Source organism: Myotis nattereri (assembly GCF_964212035.1).
Source record: "Myotis nattereri genome assembly, chromosome: X".
In the NCBI taxonomy this organism is placed as follows: Eukaryota; Metazoa; Chordata; class Mammalia; order Chiroptera; family Vespertilionidae; genus Myotis; species Myotis nattereri.
This window is the reverse complement of record NC_138078.1, coordinates 15,238,685-15,246,473: the sequence shown is the minus strand read 5'-3', so window position 1 is coordinate 15,246,473 and position 7,789 is coordinate 15,238,685.

The window sequence follows — 7,789 nt, the reverse complement described above, 5'->3', positions numbered from 1 at the left end:
AACTTGAGCAGCTGCAGGGAGATGGGACATGCTTTATTGCAGGGAAAGCAGCCAGGTACTGGCTAGTCCAGGGGTGGGCAAACTTTTTGACTCAAGGGCCACAATGGGTTCTTAAACTGGACCGGAGGGCCGGAACAAAAGCATGGATGGAGTGTTTGTGTGAAATAATACATGTTAACACTGCTGCTGGTGAAGGAGCGGAGGGGAGAGCAAGAGAACCCTCCGCTCTTTCGGCTCCGCGAGCCGGATAGAACAGCCGAACGGGCCGGATCCGGCCCGCGGACCGTAGTTTGCCCATGGCTGGGTTAGTCGGTAGCACATTTATACTAACAAAAGAGGCTTTCTGCCAAGTAATGACATCAGTGTTACATAAGTGGCAGGTTATATAAGGGTGCACTTGTGCAATGTGTATGCTGATAATGTGTCATTGCTGTGGTGCATGTGTATGGAAATATGGGCCTTCAACATCTGATGTATTCTGGCCAGAGTCCCCACACTCCACCCCTTACACCGGATGGCTTTTTAGGGGTATCCTGGACTATATGCCAGCTCCTTGAACACAAAGCCCACAATAGTAATACAGACCGCAGCATGCTAGTACTAGAATTCTGATCCCCAATAGCAAAATTAAAAATTTTCCGGAGCCATGTTCCTGATAGTCCATTCCATCACTCATGGAAGGGGTCATGGGAAAGAGCTTGGATGAATTGTACTTCACTGTCTATCTCCTGTAGGGCACCAGTTACATTTTGTTGATTATCTGGTATATACTGAGTGGCCAGATTGATATGACCACCTGACGTTTGTAGGCAAATTAGCTATAATTTCGTGCTGAAGTTGCTAGAGGGCCAGACGATTATAAATGTCTGAGTAGCACAACATACCTAAGTATCGTTGCTGATCAAGTTCATTCTATCATATTGATTGCGTATCCCAATGGAGATGGCTTCTTCCAACAAGACAATGCGCCAAGCCATGGTGCTCGTATTGTGCAGGAGTGGTTTCAAGAACATGAGGGAGACTTTACCTTGCTTAGGTGGCCCCCACAATCACCAGATCTCAATCCAATTGAGCATTTGTGGGATGAAGTTAAAAGAGCCATCAGGCAGCTGGTTCCAAAACCATCAAATCTCACAGAACTGGACAGTGCTATTCATCAGGCATGGTGTCAGATTCCTTGCATCACCTTTCAACATCTCGTGGAGTCAATGCCATGCCAAGAAGAATCGCCGCAGTATTGAAGGCAAAAGGTGGCCCAACAAAGTATTGATGGGGTGGTCATAATAATCTGGCCAGTCATAATAATCCGGCCACTCAGTGTATATGTACAACCTGCCACATGTAGCATGGCACAAATGCCCCCCTGTGCAGCAGTTAACAGATCTAAGTCCATTCTATTCTGCAGTACCACTTTGCGCATTTGCATAGTTTCATTCATCATTAAGGTAAGGACTTGTTGGGTCTGATTCAGGGATTTAGCCGTGTATTTGGCTAAGGCTGTAACTTCTAATTCTATCTTTATTACTCCTCCTGCAGGGAGGAATACAGCTAATGGGTAAAACCACCAGGGAGTTTGTTTGGCTCGGTGCCACCAGTGGTACATTGAGTCCCAATTATGAAGCATCTCTTCTAAGGTTTTAAGGATTTGCCTGGGAATATAGGGCCTATCCCAGGTGTACTGTCTTCAATTTGTCGGGAGGTAGGGGCTGCCCTACTTCCCACACATCCATAAGTATTCTGGGACCATCATATCTACAGGTTTTATACCAATATACTGCTTTTTATTCCATCATTTCTAGAGCTCAGTATTAATGGTAATGTTATGGCACAACTCTGGAGGAAGCCAGCCGACTGTGCGATACCTGTTGTGTTGCTGCTGTTCTATACACATTAAGGTTCTCTTAATTCTACTTGTTCCCCTAATAGCCACCCCCATCCATTCTAAATTACGTAACCTATGAAGGGGCAGGTATTGCCTTGGTCCTGCTGGATTAGGGTTTCAATGGCTTGGCGTACAGGGTTCCAGGAGGTAGTGTTGGAAGTCTTGAGCAGCTAACCATGTTTAGTTGGCAGTGGCCAGATGGATGTGTCATGGAAATCCGCCACCCGCTCCTGGAGGAATCTCTGCATACCCAACAATGGGAAACATTATGCAGCCAGGCATAGGTGTGTGCCCAACCCCTTCCAGGTCATCCTTGGTCATCCCAAACAGTCTGTCTGACCCAGTGTATAGAGGGAAGGTCAGATGGTTGCATGGTGTGCACGTGTTGCTGGGTTATTTTCTACTTCCCTCAATCCTCCATTAAATCTTTTTTGTTCTTTGGACTTCCCAAACTTGTCCTTCATTCATTATATGGGAAAAGATCTTTGGGACCAGAAATGCACTCTCATGTGTGCAAAAGAAAAAAACAGGATAGTCCTTTACTGGAGGCTTCTCCGCTCCCTCTGGAGTTCCCCAATCTAGATTGGCCTGTGCCAATAGCGCTTACTTTGTCAAATACCACACAACTGTCCCTGGACCTGCGAGGCCGTGGACTGCCCACGAAGGACCACACTTTCCAGATATCCTTGCTCATCCTTGGTCACCCCAAACAGGCTGTCTGAAATGGGGGATAGAGGGAATGCTCTTGGGCACAGGGTGTGCAAGGGTTGCTGGGTTATTTTCGACTGCCGCCAATCCTCGATTAACTCCTTTTTGTTTGTTGGACTGTCTAAACTTTTGTTTTTACTCATTCTGTGGAAAAAGATCTTTGTGACCAAAAATGCACTTTCATGTGTCCCAAAGAAAAAGACAGGATAGTCCTTTGCCGGAGGCTTCTCCGCTCCCTCTGGAGTTCCCCAATCTCGGTTGGCTAGTATGGGGTACTCCTTCGTGTGGCAAATACCACATCAGCTGCCTCTTACTGGCGAGGGTGTGGACTACCATGCTGCCCTATCACTTCCTGGTCATCCTTAGTCATTCTAGATCACCCCTAACAGGCTGTCTGACCTGGGGTGTAGAGGGAATGCTGATGGGCGCAGGGTGTGCACAGCTTGCTGGGTTATTTTCGACTGCCCCCAATCCTCCATTAGATCCTTTTCATTTATTGGACTTTCTGAATTTCTCTTTGCACTCATTATATGTGAAAAAATCTTTGGGACCAAAATGCAGTTTCGTGAGTGCTAAAGGAAAAAATGGGATAGTCCTTTGATGGAGGCTTCTCTGCTCCCTCTGGGAGTTCACCAATGTGTGTTGGCCTGTGCCAATAGCGCTTACTTTGTCAAATACCACACCACTGTCCCTGGACCTGCGAGGCCGTGGACTGCCCACGAAGGACCACAATTTCCAGATATCCTTGCTCATCCTTGGTCACCCCAAACAGGCTGCTTGACACGGGGGATAGAGGGAATGCCACATGGGCACTAGGTGTGCATGGCTTGCTGGGTTATTTGGATTTCCCCCCATCCTTGATTAACTCCTTTTTGTTTGTTGGACTGTCTAAACTTTTGTTTTTACTCATTCTATGGAAAAAGATCTTTGGGACCAGAAATGCACTTTCATGTGTCCCAAAGAAAAAGACAGGATAGTCCTTTGCCAGAGGCTTCTATGCTCCCTCTGGAGTTCCCCAATCTCTGTTGGCTAGTATGGGGTACTCCTTCGTGTGGCAAATACCACATCAGCTGCCTCTTACTGGCAAGGGTGTGGACTACCATGCTGCCCTATCACTTCCTGGTCATCCTTAGTCATGCTAGGTCACCCCTAACAGGCTGTCTGACCTGGGGTGTAGAGGGAATTCTGATGGGCGCAGGGTGTGCACAGCATGCTGGGTTATTTTCGACTGCCCCCAATCCTCCATTAGATCCTTTTCATTTATTGGACTTTCTGAACTTGTCTTTGCACTCATTATATGTGAAAAAATCTTTGGGACCAAAATGCAGTTTCGTGAGTGCTAAAGGAAAAAACGGGATAGTCCTTTGCTGGAGGCTTCTCGGCTCCCTCTGGGAGTTCACCAGTGTGTGTTGGCCTGTGCCCATAGCGCTTACTTTGTCAAATAGCACATCACTCTCCTTGGACCTGTGAGGCCCTAGACTGCCCACGAAGGACCACACTTTTCCAATATCCTTGCTCATCCTTGGTCACCCCAAACAGGCTGTCTGAAATGGGGGATAGAGGGAATGCTGATGGGCGCAGGGTGTGCAGGGGTTGCTGGGTTATTTTCGACTGCCCCCAATCCTCCATTAGATCCTTTTCATTTATTGGACTTTCTGAATTTCTCTTTGCACTCATTATATGTGAAAAAAACTTTGGGACCAAAATGCAGTTTCCTGAGTGCTAAAGGAAAAAACAGGATATCCTTTGCTGGAGGCTTCTCGGCTCCCTCTGGGAGTTCACCAATGTGTGTTGGCCTGTGCCCATAGCGCTTACTTTGTCAAATAGCACATCACTCTCCTTGGACCTGTGAGGCCCTAGACTGCCCACGAAGGACCACACTTTCCCGATATCCTTGCTCATCCTTGGTCACCCCAAACAGGCTGTCTGAAATGGGGGATAGAGGGAATGCTAATGGGCGCAGGGTGTGCACGGCTTGCTAGGTTATTTTCGACTGCCCCCAATCCTCCATTAGATCCTTTTCATTTATTGGACTTTCTGAATTTCTCTTTGCACTCATTATATGTGAAAAAATCTTTGGGACCAGAATACAGTTTCGTGAGTGCTAAAGGAAAATACGGGATAGTCCTTTGCTGGAGGCTTCTCTGCTCCCTCTGGGAGTTCACCAATGTGTGTTGGCCTGTGCCAATAGCGCTTACTTTGTCAAATACCACACCACTGTCCCTGGACCTGCGAGGCCGTGGACTGACTACCCACGAAGGACCACAATTTCCAGATATCCTTGCTCATCCTTGGTCACCCCAAACAGGCTGCTTGACACCGGGGATATAGGGAATGCCACATGGGCACTAGGTGTGCATGGCTTGCTGGGTTATTTGGATTTCCCCCAATCCTCGATTAACTCCTTTTTGTTTGTTGGACTGTCTAAACTTTTGTTTTTACTCATTCTATGGAAAAAGATCTTTGGGACCAGAAATGCACTTTCATGTGTCCCAAAGAAAAAGACAGGATAGTCCTTTGCCAGAGGCTTCTCTGCTCTCTCTGGAGTTCCCCAATCTCTGTTGGCTAGTATGGGGTACTCCTTCATGTGGCAAAAACCACATCAGCTGTCTCTTACTGGCAAAGGTGTGGACTACCATGCTGCCCTATCACTTCCTGGTCATCCTTAGTCATTCTAGGTCACCCCTAACAGGCTGTCTGACCTGGGGTGTAGAGGGAATGCTGATGGGCGCAGGGTGTGCAGGGGTTGCTGGGTTATTTTCGACTCCCCCCAATCCTCCATTAGATCCTTCTCATTTATTGGACTTTCTGAACTTGTCTTTGCACTCATTATATGTGAAAAAATCTTTGGGACCAGAATGCAGTTTCGTGAGTGCTAAAGGAAAAAATGGGATAGTCCTTTGAAGGAGGCTTCTCTGCTCCCTCTTGGAGTTCACCAATGTGTGTTGGCCTGTGCCTATAGCGCTTACTTTCTCAAATAGCACATCACTGTCCTTGGACCTGCGAGTCCCTAGTCTGCCCACGAAGGACCACACTTCCCCGATATCCTTGCTCATCCTTGGTCACCCCAAACAGGCTGTCTGAAATGGGGGATAGAGGGAATGCTGATGGGCGCAGGGTGTGCACGGGTTGCTGGGTTATTTTCGACTGCCCCCAATCCTCCATTAGATCCTTCTCATTTATTGGACTTTCCGAACTTGTCTTTGCACTCATTATATGTGAAAAAATCTTTGGGACCAAAATTCAGTTTCCTGTGTGCCAAAGAAAAAAACAGGATATCCTTTCCTGGAGGCTTCTCTGCTCCCTCTGGGAGTTCACCAATGTGTGTTGGCCTGTGCCAATAGCGCTTACTTTGTCAAATACCACATCACTGTCCCTGGACCTGCGAGGCCATAGACTGCCCACAAAGGACCACAATTTCCCGATATCCTTGCTCATCCTTGGTCACCCCAAACAGGCTGTCTGAAATGGTGTGTCGAGGGAGTGCTGATGGGCGCAGGGTGTGCACAGCTTGCTGGGTTATTTTCGACTGCCCCCAATCCTCCATTAGATCCTTTTCATTTATTGGACTTTCTGAATTTCTCTTTGCACTCATTATATGTGAAAAAATCTTTGGGACCAAAATGCAGTTTCGTGAGTGCTAAAGGAAAAAATGGGTTAGTCCTTTGCTGGAGGCTTCTCTGCTCCCTCTGGGAGTTCACCAATGTGTGTTGGCCTGTGCCAGTAGCGCTTACTTTGTCAAATACCACACCACTGTCCCTAAACCTGCGAGGCCGTGGACTGCCCACGAAGGACCACAATTTCCAGATATCCTTGCTCATCCTTGGTCACCCCAAACAGGCTGCTTGACAGGGGGGATAGAGGGAATGCCAGATGGGCACTAGGTGTGCATGGCTTGCTGGGTTATTTCGATTTCCCCCAATCCTCGATTAACTCCTTTTTGTTTGTTGGACTGTCTAAACTTTTGTTTTTACTCATTCTATGGAAAAAGATCTTTGGGACCAGAAATGCACTTTCATGTGTCCCAAAGAAAAAGACAGGATAGTCCTTTGCCAGAGGCTTCTCTGCTCTCTCTGGAGTTCCCCAATCTCTGTTGGCTAGTATGGGGTACTCCTTCCTGTGGCAAATACCACATCAGCTGCCTCTTACTGGCGAGGGTGTGGACTACCATGCTGCCCTATCACTTCCTGGTCATCCTTAGTCATTCTAGGTCACCCCTTAACAGGCTGTCTGACCTGGGGTGTAGAGGGAATGCTGATGGGCGCAGGGTGTGCACAGCTTGCTGGGTTATTTTCAACTGCCCCCAATCCTCCATTAGATCCTTTTCATTTATTGGACTTTCTGAATTTCTCTTTGCACTCATTGTATGTGAAAATATCTTTGGGACCAGACTGCAGTTTCGTGAGTGCTAAAGGAAAAAACGGGATAGTCCTTTGCTGGAGGCTTCTCGCTCCCTCTTGGAGTTCACCAATGTGTGTTGGCCTGTGTCAGTAGCGCTTACTTTGTCAAATACCACACCACTGTCCCTGGACCTGCGAGGCTGTGGACTGCCCACGAAGGACCACACTTTCCAGGTATCCTTGCTCATCCTTGGTCACCCCAAACAGGCTGTCTGAAATGGGGGATAGAGGGAATGCTGATGGGCGCAGGGAGTGCACGGGTTGCTGGGTTATTTTCGACTGCCTCCAATCCTCCATTAGATCCTTTTCATTTATTGGACTTTCTGAATTTCTCTTTGCACTCGTTATATGTGAAAAAATCTTTGGGACCAGAATGCAGTTTCGTGAGTGCTAAAGCAAAAAACGGGATAGTCCTTTGCTGGAGGCTTCTCTGCTCCCTCTGGGAGTTCACCAATGTGTGTTGGCCTGTGCCAATAGTGCTTACTTTGTCAAATACCACACCACTGTCCCTGGACCTGCGAGGCCGTGGACTGCCCACGAAGGACCACAATTTCCAGATATCCTTGCTCATCCTTGGTCACCCCAAACAGGCTGCTTGACAGGGGGGATAGAGGGAATGCCAGATGGGCACTAGGTGTGCATGGCTTGCTGGGTTATTTCGATTTCCCCCAATCCTCGATTAACTCCTTTTTGTTTGTTGGACTGTCTAAACTTTTGTTTTTACTCACTCTATGGAAAAAGATCTTTGGGACCAGAAATGCACTTTCATGTGTCCCAAAGAAAAAGACAGGATAGTCCT